This window comes from Coturnix japonica, chromosome 6, assembly GCF_054131305.1.
Source record: "Coturnix japonica strain WE chromosome 6, WE-NBRP24, whole genome shotgun sequence".
Lineage (NCBI taxonomy): Eukaryota > Metazoa > Chordata > Aves > Galliformes > Phasianidae > Coturnix > Coturnix japonica.
Window position 1 is genome coordinate 30,519,529 of NC_140668.1, and position 20,052 is coordinate 30,539,580.

The 20,052-nt window shown below is 38.5% G+C and overlaps 1 protein-coding gene across 7 annotated transcripts in view; it reads right to left on the reverse strand.

Annotated features, from left to right (window-relative positions):
- Window positions 1-20,052, reverse strand: part of TSHZ3 (teashirt zinc finger homeobox 3) — a 214,436-nt gene that overhangs the window by 87,874 nt on the left and 106,510 nt on the right. For 6 of the 7 annotated variants that reach the window (XM_085551086.1, XM_085551087.1, XM_085551083.1 and 3 more), the window contains exons 1-7: window positions 12,899-13,556; window positions 12,090-12,163; window positions 10,753-10,797; window positions 7,702-7,835; window positions 6,285-6,381; window positions 5,443-5,659; window positions 353-469 (exon numbers count right to left, since the gene is read on the reverse strand). The gene's annotated coding sequence lies outside the window, so the exon portion shown is untranslated. Of the gene's footprint in view, window positions 1-352; window positions 470-5,442; window positions 5,660-6,284; window positions 6,382-7,701; window positions 7,836-10,752; window positions 10,798-12,089; window positions 12,164-12,898; window positions 16,602-18,226; window positions 18,415-20,052 lie in introns of those variants that run through there. The other variant, XR_014947527.1, reaches the window with a different exon arrangement.

Genomic DNA, 20,052 nt, shown 5'->3' on the forward strand with positions numbered 1-20,052 from the left:
TAGTCACAAGTATACTCAATACTTAAAGGGAAAACAGTGGGACTTGTTAAGTTGATGAAAAAAAAAATGGAAGCAGCAGTAGCTTTAGCACGTATTTTCTATGCTAAGAATTGATTAGGTTGTAAAATCCAGAGTATGGAAGGGAACCTGACTGAGAATTTTCTGCTGTAAACATTATCCTGAAAACAATGTTTTTGTGTTTCTGTTCCTTAACTTTGTTAACAGCACGATAACCCAAGGAAGTATCATTTGGACAGCACTTTTTTATTGCACAAGCCACCATAATGAAATACCATGCACGGTACAAGCAACAAAAAGTACTCCCATTTTGTGTCCTCTTTCTATTAATTACCAGTTTATCTGTGGAAGAATTATGCAGTATGGGTTTTTCTTGCTGGTTCATAATAGGTCGTTCATTAAAGAAAATACTGGGAAATTATCTTCTGTGTCAGTGGATACAGAATGCCATCTGGGAGGTGAAAAAAATGAAGAGAAATCAGACTGAAAAAATAAATGATTAGAACCATGAAATGAGTTGTACTTACGGAAACCAAATACTTTAGAAATCCCAGGTGCATCAGGCAGGCTGTAACAACTGGCACACCATACAGGTGATGCACTCACACCTCTGCTCCATCCCAGGGCCTTCAGCAACACTGCCACCACATCCCCATGTCCCCACTTCATGCTGCCTGTCCTGGGCTGGCTGCTGACCTCAGCCTTGGCACACCAGCACTGCATGGACGCTCTCTGCCATTTCCTCCTGCAGCTGTCTGCTTCCTGGCAGCTCTCCATTCTGTACTGAGTTTTCCACCTCCTTTATTCCGAGGTGCTTTTCAACCAACTCTTTAGCACAGGACAGTTGCAATATAGCAGCCTCCTCCCTGGAGCCAAAACCAACAGGTAGCTCCCAAACCTCTCCTAAAACATGGGGTTCCCTACTCTGACCCCTTCTGGGGTAACCTGAATTTCACCACTCGTCTTGTTGGGGTCAGGTAGATGGGCTCAGTAAGGAGGGAGATGCCCATGCTGGCAGATAAGGAAAACATACAATATACTGATAAATATATTAAGATAAATATGGCCATATGCCAGTTTTTCCCCCTCATAAATAAGGCTTTTGTTTACCAAATGTTCAGTTTTGGTTATGTCACTATAAAAATCAAGCAGCTGGTAATTCAGGCTTGATTAGCAGGTCTCCAGTTTTGATTAGTAAATTACTGTAGTAATCAAGGTTAATTCTCATTTCAGAGCTATGCCACAGATTTTATCTCTTCCAGAGAACTGGATTTACCACTCTGGAGAAGGAATATTTTAATAAATATGACAAAAACATCCAGGAATAGAAAGCAAAAGCAGTTCCAATGGTTTTTAAAATATAGGGAAGCAGAGCAGCAATGCCATTCTAACATGAAATGGTTAATGTCCTAGGAATAAAACTTCAAGATGCAATTTTGCAGACGATTTCCAGATAATATATGCAGAGATTGCATTGCTAATTCCTTTCACCTTGTTTTTCTATTTCTATCTTTAAAAATTGCTTTCTTTGGATCTTCATCTTTCATTTTAAGAGGGAAAAAAAGAAAAAAAAAAAGTATACAGAGAGGCTTAAAAAGAAGCCCAAGAGAGCATTATTAGTAGAAAGATAAACAGTAGAATGGATTCTAACTGAGCCAGAAAACATCACTGTAGAATTTACATAAAATTTAGTTTTCAACCAAACATATTGCACATCCAGTTCCAGCTCATCTCATAATGAATATTCAAGCTTTCAAATGACCCACACATCCCATAAGTGAGCAAGAGTCCCCAAAAGCTATCACTGTCATAGTAGAGGCACAGAATTAAAAAACAATAAGAATTCATCAGGGATCTTCCTTCTCTATGAAACTTTTACTGAATCTTTAGTCTGCAAATCCTGTGATTATTTGAGCCATAAAAATCTGTCAGGGATTTGGGTAGCACAGGATAACACGTTTTTATATGGATTTTAATTAGAATAATACTATTGTTTTCTAGTCACAATTCTGGGTCCGATTCGGTGTTTCTCTCTCACATCACTTTCGTATAATTAGGCACTCAATTACCTAAAATACACGTGAAGTTTTGTTTTATCTACTTCACACTGCAGACGTTTCTCAGATAGGAAAGCACAGACAATTTTCAGATATACTACAGTGTTCCACTCAAAATATTTAGATAATGTTTTTTTTCCTAATAACACTGAAAGAACTGAAAGAAGACCCAAAACATATGGGAAGAGAGGCACGTTACTGAGAACACAATAAACGAAGACTTTGAAGTAAAGTTGTACATTTCCAATGTCTCTTGAGGAAAAAAAGATTTTCTCTAAATAAACATGCTGTGTCTCTTTGAAAAAGGCTAGGAAGGAATGTGCAATTTTCTTCTGTTTCATTACATATCATACCATATATACCACATAGACTGGGATCACCTGTGCTTCTAATTCAGCACTTTGGTTTTCTGATGACGGCAAACAGAAAATGCTTCAGGAGGTTTCTTCCTAGTGCTTGAAAGTTGATAGCTGTCATGTGGGCTAAAGCAAAGACATTCTGATTATTCCTGTGTTTTTCTCTGTATCTCACAGACCTGGATATTTAACATTCAGCCCTACCTGCACAGCTCATTTACAGACCAGCACCTAATGACAGAAACAGTGGCAAAAGTAGAGAGCAACCTGAGCTGTGAATGTGTACTTGGGATTAACAGTCAGCTAAAGTAATAATGATTTACATAGAAAGTAAGCAGATAAAGACAGGATTAATGAGAGTGTTGGGGACCTGCCTCACACAGCAACAAGTCAGGAAGCACCACTTTTTGTGAAAGAAGAAGGGAAAAAACCATACTTTCATCAGAAAGTTGATAAAACACCGTAACTCCGGGAAAAGTGTGTGTGCTTTTTTCTGGTCTGTCTCACACTGCAGGATAAATTTCACCTGGGGAAGGAAGGGTTGGGAGGGATGCAGCAATTTTTTTTTGTTCTTTGCATGAACAGGGGACTTTCACAGATTTATGGCTCACGTCCAGCTGTACAATGGCTGCTCGGATCTGGCAGATTTTACTCTTTCTATTTGCACATGGTTGGGTTTTTTGTTTGTTTGTTTGTTTTGGCTTTCCTTTTCTTTGCAGCTCTTCCAAGTTACAGGAAGGAAGCGCACAGCTGTCGTTCCTCAAGCAACTGCACAGGAGACAGTGGCCTCTATGAGCACGAGCACCTCTCCCACCACCAGTCAGGATGCAGACATGCTCCAATAGCTTGAGATCCTCCCTGAGCTGCATTCTTGGCCAAAGCCATTGCTTCCCCAAGACTTCGGTGAATCTGGGTGAGCAGCTTAGGGATATGGCTGCAATACAGATAAAGCTGTGCTGGAGGTCAGAAACAAAACTCTGAATAAAATTAAAAACTGTAGCATCCAGAAGATTGCTCTACCTTACTCTATTGAGAGATAAAAGCTCAAAACAAGAAGCAGCAGTGCCTTGAGGCCGCCTGGGCTAACACAGGGCAGTATGCAACCAGTTATTCACCACCCTTCTGCCTACATCCAAATGACCAACGTGGCCAGAGAGCCACTGCAATCCTGTTATCCCTGGCAGAGCAGTGGTATCTAAAAAGCAGCCTGGTCTGCTGTAGACGAGAGAAGTCATAAGGTTTCTGGAAAGGTAGTTAATTTATCTGCAGGTAGGATGGCATCACTGAACGTGATCGATTCCATTTAAGGTGATTAACAACGTGTTATGTTGCTTGTTTTGAATAAAGACTATAGGCCAACTTCTGCCCTGGCTCAACTCCCACTGAAGTCAATTGTTTAGCCTGAAAAATGGATTACAGGATGTGGCTATAATTTATGCATAGGGAAAAAAAAAATAGAAAAAGAAAAAAGAAAAAAAGAAAGTAAAGGAAAAAAAAAGGTAGAAGATTTTGCTTTAGAAACAATAATTCTTATTTATGTGTACTGCAGCAGTGCCTCAGACCCAAGATTCTTTTGTGGGATGGTATCCAAATACCTAGGAAATACAGGCATGGCCCCTACCCCAAAGAGTCTTTAATCTAAGCAAAAGACAAGAGACAGCAAACAGATGGGGAGAGGGGCAGAAATGACAAGGTAACTGGAGATAATTATGATCACTATGCAGTCACAGCACATCAGCTGCTTAACCACCATCATTTTTTTAAGGTGTCACAGCAGAGGAGAGTTTTAAGGGAGGATGTGAAGAAGGGCAATTGTAGTAGCTTGGCTGATTTTTATAGCAGTGGATGCAGAGAAGAAAACAGCATGGTTCAAAATTTAAGAAATGAGTGCTGAGATCCGGAGTGAATGGAGGATGCACATGGATCTGTCAGTAAGAGTGGATGTGACAGCAGCAGATAGGATGGGGAGAGCCTGTGATGGGCCTTTAAACATCTGTAGGATGCTTTTAGCTGCAGGGCGAGGGAAGGAGACAACAAAAGGTGCATAGTGGAAGAGGAGGATGGTACAACATTAAATTCAGAAATGCACCCCTGCAGCAGTGTCAGTGAGTGGGCAAGGTACACATCTACCAGGGCCAAAGAACTGAGGCTCACTGCTGTAGTTTGCAGGAGTGACTGAGCCATGCTAGTAGAAAGACTGAGCTGCAGATACAAGAAACAGAAGGTTTGTCCATTTACATACAAATATAGAGAGGAAGATGTAGAAAGATATCATACTGAGAAAGATGCATGCCTACAACTTGAGGTGATAGTGGTGATACTGGGGTCACACATGAGGTTTTGGTTTTGTAAGACCTTTCTGGCAGGGAAGAGATTCCCTGTACTTAAAAAGGAGAATTATTCTGAAAGGGTTTGTATCAGACAGATCAGAAATCATTTAGTGTGTTACAAAAGTATATGGAAAAGTGAGACTAACAGGTGACAAAGACTCCTCTTCAAAGGTTTTAGGGCTTTTTTTCCCCATAATATTAATTACTGTATTGCTACTCTGCCAAGCTCATGTTTCAATAAACAAATCAATGGAAACAATTCTTTTTTGTTTGCCATATATATACACACCATTTTTGTGTGCCATTGTGGAAACTATATACAGGAACTTCAGTATGGAGCTGCTTATACATATGTGTAGGAGTAACTTTCTAAGAGTCTGACCACTCCAACCTCATCCTGAATGAAAATAGAAAGGACAGTACATGGGCTACTGCAAAATGATTTATATATTACAAATATATAAATTGGTATCTAAATTACTGCCAGAGCTCTGACCTTGATTACAAATGATCATAAAGTAAAGAATACTTTGAAGTGCCCCAAATAGTAGATCAAAATACTTGTATATTCATCACTTTGACTAAGATCTAGCCAAGATTTTGTTGGCTAATAAAGACTGCAAATTAAATAGAAAACAGGCCCAGTAAAGAGAGGTCATGGCTGTTTTTTTAAATACTTACAGTCCTTTAGGGCAGGATGTCTGTGCTGCTTTAATTGTTCAGAGTTTCACTTTCTGCCATGGGACTTGGAAATGTGCAAGCCGCTGTCTCATAATGCTGCAATATAAACCTCCATTTAAACTTGATGGGTCCCCTTCTCATTGGAGTTTTATTTTCCAGGCACTTTTGTGATGTGCTTTTTTATGAGCAGCGTGAATAAATACAATAGAGACATTACCTATGCAAATGGGCAGAACAGAAATGTCTAGGTTTAGGAAAAAACAAGAAAATGCTACTTTAAATATATATATACACATATAGAATAAAATCCCAATAGCTTCATTTTTCTTGTTTTAAGAATGATTTTCTTCTAATATTGCTGCCAGTCAGCATTTCCCAGAGGAATACACTAACTGTGCATGATCTGATTGGCAAAACGTGAAAGTGAGCTAAATTTCAGTCTCAGTACTATTTTGAGTCTTCTTCAGTTTGTAAAACCATGCCCATGACTACAGTCATGAATGCTCTCAACTTTTGGAAGGAGTGGCTGCTTCCAGAGCAACTTATTCCCATTCACATGAAGATGTGAGATGGCCAACCTCTGGACAAGCTGTTCAGCTGCGCTTGATAGCATGCAAACAATGCACCATTATACAAGTGCCATATTGAGCTACCATACTATTACAAGGTGAGCGGTGCCCTACGTTACCCAGTGAGCAGCTTTCAGCTATCTGAGGACTGCTTCCAGTAAATCAAGCTTATAGAAAGCCTTTAATATCACTCAAAAGGAACAACTTTGTGGATCATGTCCTTAAGGTATAGGCCAAATCCCCATTTTTAACTTCTGTAGAGTTGCAATTTACCTGGACTCTAAGCGGTCTCTCTATTTATGTGGGGAAATCACTGTGACTTGCCATGGAGCTGGACACTGGATGGTCTCTGATTCTGTCATTTATTGGCCTGAAAAAAAAAATCAAAAACAAAACCACAAGAGTAAAGATTTATGAGGCAGATAATGAATTTTGTACATCTCTATTGTTGGTGGAAAGTGAGGGGTTGGCTATATGTGCTATCATACAAAGTGTGTAAACAAAAGGGAAGAGAATAGGAAAGCTTGATCATGTGCTAGCTGGCAAACCATCAGTTTTTTTATACTAAATTAAAATTTCAAGCATGCAAGATTCACCTTACACTAAAATGAAAACTTCAAATACTAGCCTGGAGACCAGTTAAGCCTTTAGTAATCAGGCAGTCATGATAGGTAATGATAATGCAGAAGAAAACAGAGACTAACTGGTACTTCACATCACAGTGCAGATCCTCTATAAAATTCATATTGTCCCTCATGTACTTTTTCCTATTCTTTAAGCTGAGAGTAGACCACATTCTGTTTTTAGTTACATCATTGTAAATCTGGACTAACACTATGAAAGTTCATTGAATCACCGAATCGATGAGGACTTTGTATTTTTGTTGAGGTCTCAAGTGAGATGTTCCTATGCTCCCTTTGCTTTGGACTGTTTTATTTCTTTGTTTCCTTCCTTGTCACGTATTCTTATTCAATCTCTGTACTTACATTACTCCAACCTCTCCTACCCATTCCTATTGCTGTTTTTTATGGCTTTAGGTGGGTGGTTAACTGGCATTGGGAAGAAAAGCCACACAGGAATACATCCACATATAGCATTATCCAGAGCACCATGCCTCCTTCTCTTGGTTACTTCAATGTCATTATGAAACATGCTATATATTTATTGTTTAAACAGTCTTAAATAGTAGAAAAAAGAACACTGTTTTTTGTGTTTTTTGTGTTTTGTTTTTTTTTTTCCTGAGGTTGTCATCTATTACAAAATCCTACAAACACAAAAAAGGAGTAGTTAAATGAGCGCCTTAATTTGCTTGCTATTGAAAAGCCGTTACTATAACAAACAGCAGCAAGACTTTTAAATCAGGCCCGTGGAACAAAGCATTCCACTGTCATTTTTACATTAGTGATTACAGTTGATGTCATTTTCACAAAACAAAATTATAACCAAAATGGATATTTCAGGTCAAAGTGCTGCAAGGAGTATATAGATACATTTCCATCAATAAATCTGCCCTTTTCCTGCCCTGACATAAGTGTTCAACCTCTTGTGATTGACGTTTTTACCACTAAATTATACTATGTCTGCTTCTAGAAGAAACGTCTCCATTACAAAATTAGCTAACCATCAACATAACATAAAATAACTTCAACATGGTGTCATTTCACAAGAATATTGATTCTCACAGACTTACTGGATTAAATCCTGGTTTCCCATAAAAGGAGGAGCCATTATGTCTTTGGTAGACAGAAAAATATATATTGTGGAACGATGTATATTGAGGTGATTAAAACTTCATTGCTAGGCACAGAAGTGTAAGATTTCATCCTGTGGCAATACAAAATAAAGAAAATTGACAACACATTAATATGAACTATGCACGTGTTTAAGAAACAGCTACTATTCCATCATTTTATTTTCATCTGCTGGAAGATACTTCTAGCTATTGGTTGCAGGAGGAAAAGTCATCAATTCTTCAACACTGACTACTGTGTCTGCCAAATTCTTTTCAGGACCTTTGCGTGTAAATTTATCCTGGCTTCATTTTCCTCCTGTGCTATTACTGTTCTTTATACCTCCCAGGATGTTGTGAGCTTTAACTGACACGTATTTGGAAGATCTTTTGGATGAACAATGCTATTTAAGAGCAAATAGACACAACAAGCAGTTGTAGTTCCTTCTTCCATCAAAACTGTAGAAAGGAAAACTAATTGCAGAATAGATTTTTATCACTATCACTACTTCACTTTTATAGACTTGCCCTAATATTGAGTCCTGGAATAAGAATAATGGGCACAAATCCTGTAATTTTAATGAAATTACACTGGTGATAAATTTGAGTCTGTTCTTAGGGACCACTTGCACATCAGTGAATTTCTTAAGGGAGAAAACAACACCTCTGTGGCCTCAGTCCCCTCCTGGTACTTGCAATATTTGATGTTTCAGCCTTATTCCATCAAATACAGATGAAAAAAAATATGGAAAAAAAGAAGGCACAATGTAAATTCAGTTGCATATGCTACAGTGTCTAAGAGACTCCACTGTGCTCAGAGTACATTTGTACCATAGCAGAGTCGTAACACGTAGCTGCCTGCCAGGAAGGACAGTACTGCCTCCCACCCCTACCCATTAGGGCCTGGAGAGGACAGTGTTACAAGTCTCTGCCCACTCAGTTCTTTTTTGTTGGCACATTACTATTTTATCATTTTGATCTCCTCCTTACTGAAGATAAAAGACACCACGGGAGGGATTCATGAATGAGTACAGTTATTTATCGACCCAGGACTTTTTGAACATTTTTTTTCCCCTCTAATTCATGGACCACTTTTCCATATTCGAAAAGCAGTTCATAAATCGTTCAGCACCAGCAGAAATTAATAATAATGAGTTCATTTACATAAAAGGACTCATCCTGCCACTTGCTGATAAAGTTTGAAGCCAGAACCTTGTCAGCAAACAGGAGTTTTGCTGGCAGTGCAGGAAATAATCTTTTGTTTATAAATTAATTAAAACACAGTTTTCCCTCTGTTTTCAAGGTTGTTAGAGGGACATTTGTTGAGCAAAATATCCAGCATATTCCTTTTTTAACAAATGGCATTGCCCATAGTGGAAAGAGACATTTCCAGTAGCATTAAGTCAGGCTTTCAGGAGAGAGGAATGTGCTTGGACTTGTTTTCATTTTTTGAGTGAGGATTCCTTGCAAAGCCACTGGGAGCTGCATTTCATGAGGTTTTGTTTGAATATATTCTTTCTTCTGGATCTGTGTGTGTTCACTCACTCCTCCCCCAAGTTCCATTCTGAGTTTCAAGTTCAAGTGAACTGAAAATCTCAACAAGAAACTCCCACGTTTCCTCTGGACTCGTGACAAACTCATGAGTTTCACATGACTTTGATGCAAAACTATAATCGGTCCCAGGTTTTATTTATTTTTAAAGAGGGATGAACCTGAATGAACATTTCCATAAAGCCAGGGGTAGAATCTGTGAATGGAAGTGCAATGCCAGCACACACATGTGGTGTGTGTGTTTCATTATGTTCGGATGCCAGAAACTCCAAGACCAGATTTACATGATTTACTCTAATGGAGCTCAATAGGATCTATGCTGCTGTAAGATAACCAGAGTTTTGAAGCCTGAGTTTTACAACAAACTAGCTCCAACTTGAGTTTCAAGCTGCTGCTGTGAAGAGGGACTGACTCTCCCCAGCTCAAAGCCTCACGGTTCTGCTATGTGATGGGACAGATTTAACAGAAAAAACATACACAAACCACATTCATTTTCCTCTGGAATGCTGCACATTGCCACCTGTGCCTCAGAGCCCTGCTGGCTCAGCTCAGACTGTTCCAGGTTACTCCATGTACCCAGGGGTTCTGTAGTCCCACAGAGCACTTTCCCTTCCCATGTGCCCACTGCAGCCTACATACCTACATCAAGCATCCCGTTTTCACTCCACGACCCAATCCTACAAATTATGCACCACTGTAGTCAACATTGTGACATTTTAAGTTGCTTTTCGCATTCAAACCTGGCTCTGTTCAGACAAATGTGGACAGCTGAAAATCCCTGCATATTGCACTTTTCTAACTTACACAGCACAGCACTTAGATTTGCAAGGAGGTAAATGAAATGGGCATATGAACATTTCACACAGAAACTGGCCTAATTCTCTCCTGGTATTTTGAAAAGAGGAAAGCACTAGAGTGTCAAGAATCGTTGCAAAAGAGTGGAAATTCTTCTCAGCTTATTGCTTTATGTGCAGCACTATTAATGGAAATGGTGATATGGGATAGGATTTGCTGGCTTGCTCTGTTTCTTAGCATTGGGGAGTTGCTGTTTGGTATTCTGAATTTTATTTGCATTTAAGCTTTTGTTTATCAAACACAAACAAGGTGTTATCACAAAAGAAAGACTAAAAGTTGGAAATGTGCAATATTCATCTCATCTGCACTACATGGATGTGTATGGCTTCAATAGAAAAACTATATTAAAAACAACAACAACAAAAGGCATGAATTGCCTGTTCCTACTTCTGCTCTTAATTGGTGACATCTGGGCTTGTTGAGATTCAATGAAACTTTTATTTTGTGATTTTGAGAAGGAAGAGATGGCTGACTAGTTATCTTTATATGGTTTCATTTCCTCTCATGTCCCCTTCTCTTTCATTTTACTGTTTGAAGACTTCTAAGGTAAGCACAAGGGAGCCAAGAGTTCTGCCCACAGTCCACTGAGTGAGCTCTAACACTTACCTGCAGCACCAGCCCAGGCTGCTCACTTCAGCTTTGTGCTCTCATCTGTAAAACACAGTTAATGACAAAGCTCAGAAAACTTTGAGGAATGTTCATCAAAATCCTTAAGTATGCACAGTATATTTACATTACTATTCAGAATACTTTTGATTTTGCATTAGTGGGATATAATTTTTCAGAAAGAGGCTTTCTTAGGAAATTTGGTTTTAATTACACTTCAATTTCAGTTACTGGTGCTGCCTACACCCACACAAGCTATATGTAGGTGTAGCTTATGGAAGCTTCTACGTAGCAAGTAGTATGTTGCTTCACCAACCCCCCTTACATACATTGGATAATGATTGATCTCACCAGATACCTCCAGTTGTGATCAGAATTCGACATCAGAGCTTTTTGTGTCACAGTGCATTTTTTTCTCTTTAGCAATCATTTATAGAACTCAATATATGCAGGAATATGAAATGGTGAATATTTCTATGGCTTGGAATAGAAAACAGCAACTGGAATCCAGTTTCCAGCAGAAAATGTCTGAGGGAAGGGGAAATTTCTGTCTGTGGCAGCAAAATGACATGCCAAGCAGACTGAAAGCAACATTCATAATGTTAGGAGCCCACTTTCTGCAGTGCATAAATTCAAGACAATGAAAATGTAATGAATAAAGCATTTCGAGAGGTGATTGTGACAAGGACGGTGCGGGGGAGGAGGGGTGCTGGATCTGAGGATCTGGCAGCCGACCACTCGGAGTCAGCTGCGCTCACTGCTGGGAGAGGGCTTGAAACTGGGAAACATTTCAGGGCCAGGGCTCCCAAAAAACTTTCCCTTCCCAAGCAAGAGAATCAAGAGTAACACTGAGACAGAGAACAGAATCAGGCTGCTCTATCTAGCTGATTCTTTGCAACATCTGGCTGCATGTAAATACATAAATACATACATTCAGCAATACATAAAGGATCCCAGCTCTTGCAGAGCAGGCGGTTTGCTGAAAGAATCCTACTGCAATGGAAACTTCAGTATAAAAATTCATCACCCCCCAAACAAATGCCTGTTGGGAACTGCAAAAAGCCACTAAGTCCTGATCCCTGTAGGAGCTCCAGACATTGCTGGGAGCCACTGCTAACAAGGAGCCAAATCTGAAGCTGAGGCTGCTTGAAACCTCTGAGGATTTGGCCTTCGATTCGAGCAGCCTGCAGACCCCAAAGCCCAATCCTGGGAGGCTGCTGTATAATTCTGAATAAGCTGTAGGGGAGAAAAATCTGAGGCAAGCTTTCAACCTTCTTGATTGGTTTTAGTAAAGATTTTCAAAGTTATCTTCAAAAGGAAAAGGACCAGGAAAGTACCTGCTTAAAGGAAATCTGAAAACCCACATCGTGTTCCTGGCTGCTCTGAACAGGAATCGTTTTCAGTCTTGTGCCTGGTGGCAAAGGTAAGTTTGAGCAAAAAGAGAGAATAAAGGGAATTACTGTTAAAACACAATTGAGGCTGATAATTCTGTTACTCATTTTCACCCTCCTGCACAAATCTGTGTGTTTTCCATTTCTGAAATCAGCCAAAGATTTTCAAATGTCAAATACTTTTTTTTTTTTTTTTCCTTTTTTTTTTTTTCTGGTGAAGTTCCTAACAGGAAGTCATAGTCAGAATATCATTAAAACCTCAATTCTATACATGCACCATGCCAAACTTTGACAGATCATCAGCTGGACTTTACAAAATCCTGAACATTAGCACAATAACTACAAAACTTAGAAGAAAAAAAAAAGACAACAAAAAATATGAGAAAAAAGAAATTCTCAGCCTGGGTTCTTTATGCTCTCATGATGACTTCTCAATGTTGAGGGAATACATCTTAAGATATATTTTTGGGATCACACTTTCAAGATTTCCTACACAATCATGACAATCAGAAAGTTTAGTTCTAATTAAAAAAAAAAAAAATAATAAATCCTTTTCCATTTGCAGGAGCCGAGGCTTTAAATAAAGCACCAGGTACCTCAAAAGTTCACGATTAAATTGCAAGAACTGGCAACTCTGCCTATAATAAGCAAGCAAAACTGATCAGAAGCTGGTAGAAGAGGGTGAGGAATAAAGTGCTGTACAATACGGGAGAAGGTTTTGTAACATTACTGCTTTGGAAAGGTTGCATTCTTACCTTAGGTTGGTGCTGCTGTGAGCTACTATCTCAGCTCTCAGGTGCCAAGGCATGGCTTCTTGTGGGACTCTCTGAGGTTTAACTGCTCACAAGCAATTTCAGTCCATTCTCACTTTTTCAGACTGTATTTCTCTCTTTCCTTTGCTTCTGAATTTCTTTCCCCTTGCTGTCAGATTTTTTCAGTAAGTTTCTTTTTAAATAGTTTGTTACTTTTCTTCCCTCAGCTGTTTTCTTCACATTCCCGTCTCTCCAGTCTCTGCATTCACTGGTGCGCATGCTCAGGCCTGGCACACTGGTGGGCTGCCATGCAGCCCAGGCAAGTATCAAAACTTGGCAAAAATGGTGAGTTGAAGGGACCTTCCAGAGCAAGGCTTCCCAAATATTTGTGAACTGACTGATTAATATCGACTCTCAAAATGTCTCATCTATCACCACACACCGAATTTCTCACTGTGTCAAAAGGACCATTATTTCTAACAACCTCCTCCCTATCCAACCATCTGCACTGTGGAAGAATCGCACCTCTATTACTCACTAAGACAGACACTATTGAACCTGTTTGTAAAGTCTCCTTGGGACAAGATGATGTAAATAATTCCTAAGGAGTTTCCTCCAGTGCTTCATCACATTAACAGAAGTAAAATCTGTCTGATATCTTTCCCAGGATATCATCTCACTTTTTTTCCCCGCAGACATGAAAGAAAGTAGAAGGTAGTTCTGTCTTTTACAGCATCCTTCCTTGTTCCTCCTTTTTGCTCCTCCATTCAGCATCAGTCAGTCCCTTGCAATGGATATGGAGTGGTGTTTTGATGTATCCAGAACACAACATTTCTCTCAAGTAATAGGAAACAAGCCCAAATACAGAACAACTGGAATATTTAATTCCAATGTCAGAAGGGATGCAGATGTGAATCCAATTAATTATTTTATAAGCTCTTTCAAATACAAAAAGTGTTTCATAGTAAATGACAGATGTGTTTGTCTTAAATAAATACATATGTTTATACATTTGGTATTTTCAATAGGTGTTGTGGATATGTGACTATATGAAAACTGGCTCTATGATTTTAGATTTTGGAACATATTTCCTTCATTTAGATTTCTAGAAGACTTGGAAATTACATTCTAATTTTTAAAGAACACAAATATTTTCATCTTGAAACTCTGAGGAGGGTACAAAGCCTGTGATATATATTCTAAGGTGATTCTAAAAACTTGAGTTAAGAGAGAAAATGCAGAAGACATTATTTTGACATCTCATTTGTTTACTGCCAGATTAGAGCAGTGCCACAGAAGTAAGGGGTGGAGACTGTCACAGATTTAAGAAGAGACGTGACTGATGATGTCACTGGTAGCCTCTGTGTCACTACTGGAGTGACTGAGCTAGAGTGAATACAGAGATTTGTGCACCTGTGCTCAAAATGCAGTACCACTTCAGATGACCACAGCTGTATCACACAGTGTATTAGATTACCAAAGACATAGGAACACCAATCAAAGCACTGACTATGCCAAATAATAATATCATATTCATTGTTGTTTGATAAAGTAACTTAAATATTGAGATTGCTGAAGGAAGGCTGAGGGATGGCTACTTCCTACTCTTTCTGTTTTCATTTACAGCAAGATCTCTCTGGAAATGTTGAAGAATTTACATCTATTAGAAAATTGCTCACTTACTGAAACCAGCTATTTTTAAGGTTTTCTTTAAGGGAGATAATGAATAAGACTAAATTGATGTCAGGCATGAAGTAATTTTAACCAATACATTCAAAGTCTATAATACAAAATATTTGAAAATTATACGTAGAGTAATCTAAAGTAATGAGATGTTAAAATTCCTTGGAACCTAGAAACTCTTCTATTCATTCTGTTCTTCTTTTGCTTTCAACCTCACTGTGGGAGGCTCCATCTCTGACATCTTTATATATGATGTTCTCATTTCAAAATGCCACTGAACCTTCAAATGAACACTTGCCTATGATCTTTGAATACAAAAATACTTAAATCAAGGTTTTTATATTTTAGTGCACTCAGCCATTATATGCAGTGAACGAATTTTGGTATTTAGTCTAAGTCTTATTTCAAAAGAAAGGAAAAGACAAGTCAAAATGAAAACAATAGCTCAGTAGAATGAAATATCAGCAGTACCAGATAGTTTCTAGAAGGATATTTTAAACATATGTAAAAGAAGGAAAAATTTAAAATCTTTTGGAAAGTTAAATCTGGAATAAAATATAGAATCTTTCTAAGTTAACTGCTCATAAATGAAGTAGGGCAAGCAGTCTTTGTACACTATTTGCAGGTTGGCTCTTATTAGTGTGGATATAGCTTGAACGAAGAGCTTCAAGGAACTACAGCATTGGTGGACACTGGAAGAGAACTAGCAAGCAAGAAGAGCTTGTTGTTACTGTGTTACTGTGAACATCATTCCTTAAAGGCTTTGAACTAACCTCATTTTTTTTTTTTTTCCTCACTGAGCTATAGAGATTTTATAACCATAAACAGGTTCTGATGACATTTGCTAGAACAGACCACCATCTACAATGCTCCCTCTAAGTCAGCCTAACAACCATAATTTGTTATGACAAAAAACTAAACCAACTGTACCTGTTGATGCAATAGAGCAGGTCTGCTACTGAACAGTAAGTCTCAAGTGAATCTTCTATTTCCTTTCTTAAGTTCAGGTCTTAAATGTATGGTTTCCACAAATAATCATCTTCCACTACTTTACTTTTGCTACCAATTTAATTTTTTTGACCATTATTTTCTTTTCAGGGAAATGAGGTTGAATTGTTAAGTCTTAGCAGCTACAAGCCTTCGTTTCACTTAATTTAGAATTCTCCACCAAATCTCCAATTGTATTTCACTGTTTATTTTACTTTTAAGAGATTTGTCATATGCAATCAGTTCTTGGCTTTCTAATGCAGTCAGAATTCACTGTTTTCCAGGGGGTCAATTCGTCAGACAAGGAATGGTTTCAGTTTTCAGTTTCAGTAACCACTCATACGCTAAGTGTGGCAGGCAGTAAGCTTCACAGTGCCTTCTGTGCTTGGGATAGGCTTCCACTGTGCAGTTCTCCTTGAATCTTTTACTGACTCTGAGCATCATCCTGGTGAAGCAAGAAGCTGGCTACATCCTGCTTAAAAGCTATGATGACTCAAGAGCTGTGATTGTTTCTGCCTTTCATCTTTTCAACAGGAATGCTGGCTGAACTGCAGCAGTATAAAACCAAGCTCAGTATACTACATAGACTTCAAAAACACAAAGAAGTTAAAGCTTATCTACACAAAAATGCTGAAGCTTATCTGGAGGCAAAAACAACACAAACATGGGTACCTCCCTCTGAGAAATCTCAAGGCCTGTTCTTAGCATCAGTGTAACTGATAAGAACAATATTAAGACTTTTTTCATCTTAACTAGGACTGTAAATGACTCACATGTGAGCTGTGCAGCTGTGGGAAGCAGAAGAATGCACACCCTTAACATTGTGTATGGATGCACTAAACCTGTACTGCTGGCCAGTACGCTCCCTTGAACTGTACAGGCCACTTGGACAGCTTGTATAGATGTGTTCTTCTATACAACAGGAAACGCCTGAAACATTGATATAAAAACAAAATCTATAAAAAGAGTAGCACTGGTTATAGTGGAAAGTGGACAATATGTGACATGCAAGACACCATTAAAAGCACATCCAGACCTGAAAGTAAAAACAGTAAATCAGTGATCTTTCTAAAAGAGATTTCAATGCTTTCTCAATTTAGAGATTCAGCTAAAATGTTGCCAAAAAGGCTGTATTTATTAAACAACTTTAGGATTGTTTGCAGTATTCTATTTACCTAGAAATACATAATAAGCTCTAGAGTAGCCAAGAAAACATTTTTCTAACCTCAACATTTACTATTCAGGTCAAGAGTGATATTTATGTGTTTTAGCACAGGTTTAGACCAGCTGTCTTTATTTTAAAATCAAGTGTATCTTAAAGGCCTTGTAGCTAATGCTCTTGCTGGACAAATTTTTCAGAAAGACATTAAGGACTAAGCTAAATGCATGAAGTAGTAAGAAGACCAATTAAATGTATAGCTATTGAAAGTATGTGTTCCAGCTGTAGAGTACACAACTTCCGTTCTAGGACTATAAAATAGCACGTGGTAGTATGGGAGGTGCAAGTCTTGGTTTGTCATTTGTTCCTGATGGTAAATGCCCCAGCAATGTATATGGCAGTGAAGAGGTAAAAAATCTGCCCTGGAGCAGCAGAGGAAACCTTTTCTTCCCCAGAGGTATTGCCTCAGCTGCTAGGAAAGAGGCAGGTTCCTCCAGGTGACGATGTAGGTGGGTTGATTGAGGTAGCCCAGCAATGGTTAAGTCTGCTGGGATCAATTAAGATGACCCAGATACGAAAAGTAAGGAGGATGTTTTTGCTCTGTTTCCCACTCTTGACTCTAAGCTGTAGGCTGTAGAACTGAGTCTTGAGGAGCACAGTTAGGCTGATCTGTTATCACTTGAGTACTTTCAGCAACTAATTTCTTTTTAAGCAATAAAATCCCAACACTTTTAGATCTGTGCAAGAACAATGTCAACTTCAATAGCTCAATTTAGGATCACTCCTTAATGTGACCCTTCTAATTTTATGTTTTAGACCCAGACCTGGCAATGGTGTAGCCAACCAACAGTCACTACCTATGATAACATTTGTTTAAAAAGCTTAGCCAAGAAAAATATTAACATGTTCCTTAAACTGCAGTATCATTCTGATTATTTCTAAAAAGACCCTCTAGAAACTAAAACATACATTCTGTTAACGATAAATAATTACCATGCTGCATTTAAAATTTCAAGTAATACTCTTAATTACTGCCAGAGCCTGAAAAGTTAGGAGATCCAATTGGATCCAAACTTCCTGCAATACACCATTAGTTTTATGGACAGTGGAAAGCCACCATTCAAAACACACTGGCTTTTGGCCCGGTATCAAATCCCAAAGCATCTGAAAAATGGGAAATAGAGGCAGAGCTCAGGGAACTTCTCATCTGAGCTCCTCAGTGTAGAGTGTTTCCTTTAGCAGTACCTTATTCACATCCCCTCCTTTCAATCAATCACTTCACAACTTTCATTTGAAAGAAAGATAGTTAGAGATTAAAATGACTATAGTCTGCTTCTCTTCTACTCCATTGTATCATAAGATACCAGTAAAATACATGAGGCACAACAAAGCCTTATTGACTGAAAGTTGACACGAACCTGTCCTGTTATAATTTGGGAGAGTTTTGAACTGGTTTTAAGGGACCTTCAGAAGTAAACCACCAAAAGGAATGCATGACATACCTTGTCTTTTGCAGAACCTCCAAAGCTGGGTGTTCTTAGCAGCACACAACAACATGTTCCAGATCAGAAGAGCAGAAAACTGTGGAAAATGTGTAACTTTCTTTGCCAAGGAGGAAACCCAGTGTATATGAAGAGGTACAAGCAATCCAGAGAAAACAGGAGGGAGGAAAAATAATATTTTCTTAGCGCTGGTAAAACAAACAAAAAACAGAATAAAATGCCCCTAGTTCTGAAACAAATAAACAAGCAAAAATGAAACAAAACAAAACAAAATGAAGAAAATCCTCTTATTTCTGAAAAATTAAACCAGCTCTGACAACATGCATACCCTTACAGCTTCATGGCTGCCTCACAGCTCATAAATTAAGCAAGTTCTAACCTGAGCACACTTCACACTGGAAGAGGTAAAATGTTTGATTTGGTGGACTCTCTTCATCCTATGACCTACAGAGGTGTTAAAAGAGCTTATGTTTGAAGAAAACCAACCAAAGAAGAATGGAGCAGAACTCAAGCATTTGAGGTCCCTCTGGCACTACTTCTAACAGGACAAGTATAAACACTGCTGTTCTGGACAAATTTCAAATGGAAAGCAGAGGTATATTGTATGTGCTAAAGAAAAAACAAAGCTTTTGGTGTATTTTAGAAAAATAATTGCTCACATCCCGTTGTAAAGATTTCAAATGAGTATTAATGCAACTGTTTTATGATTATAAACCTAAAATATTGCCTCTGAATGCACAATGATGAGTTCTCTAGCATCATCTACAAACCTATAGCACTTTCCTTATTGCACTTAAAATGCAGTTTTCACTACTTGGTCTTTTTTGGAGAATGTATTTTAGTACTACATTTCAAACAGTGCATTTGTTTGGTTCCATTTTTTACAGAGGTGTTTTACAGTTGTAGAGAAATAATGTTGGGCAGTGCTTAGTACTCCTTCAAAAAGAGCACTTAATACTCCTTAGACAAAGCAGAGAATCAATAACAAAGGACAGTTGCAACCATCACATCCCCAGCAGCCATTGCAGTGGCATGTTTATGCCATACAACATGGTAGCACATTGCTTCCTGTATGTTCAGTTCTGTGAAGCACTAGGGGAGGTGGTCTGGAGAGTGGCAACACACAGCACGGAACACACGAAATGTCTCTATGCATTCCCGTGGTAATGTGCCAGTCTGAGACAACAGTGCTGCCATTGTACAACATGAAAAAAATGATGTTGATTTCCATCAAAGAACAGCAAAAAAGAAAGATTTTTGTTGTGGTTAGCCTGAGTTCAAAGCTTGGAGTAACACACTTATGGATGAACAGAATAAACAGTTACACTTAGGCTTACTGTATAGAGCTTAACTAACACATATGAAGATCATATAAATAATTCACGTTACTCAAGAGTGGTGAGTTGAACAAGTCCCTTCTGGTTAAACTTATTTAAAGATGAGGTGAAGTTAAGTGAGTGATGGCACAGTTACAGAGGCCACAGTCCAGGGGGAATTTGGACAGTCTAAGTTACACTACCGCAGTGATTTGTGCAGAATTATGTCAACTCACAGATCTTTAGACCTTATGGGAAAAGGAAATGTCTGCTCTCTAAAAGAAATGATACAAGATGGGCATTTTACGAAGTACAGATATGCTTTTCTCAATTGGCTATTTCTACGTAGTAAACTGGACATCAGCAAAGTTCATGGGAACATTAGCTGGAGAACAAGTTCAGTGACAACAGGGAAAGCCTAAAATACTAAATACTTGAAACAAAATGCCACATTAAAAAAAATATTACCCTTTTCAGTGAAGCGCTATCAACTCTCTCTCCTGCAGTACC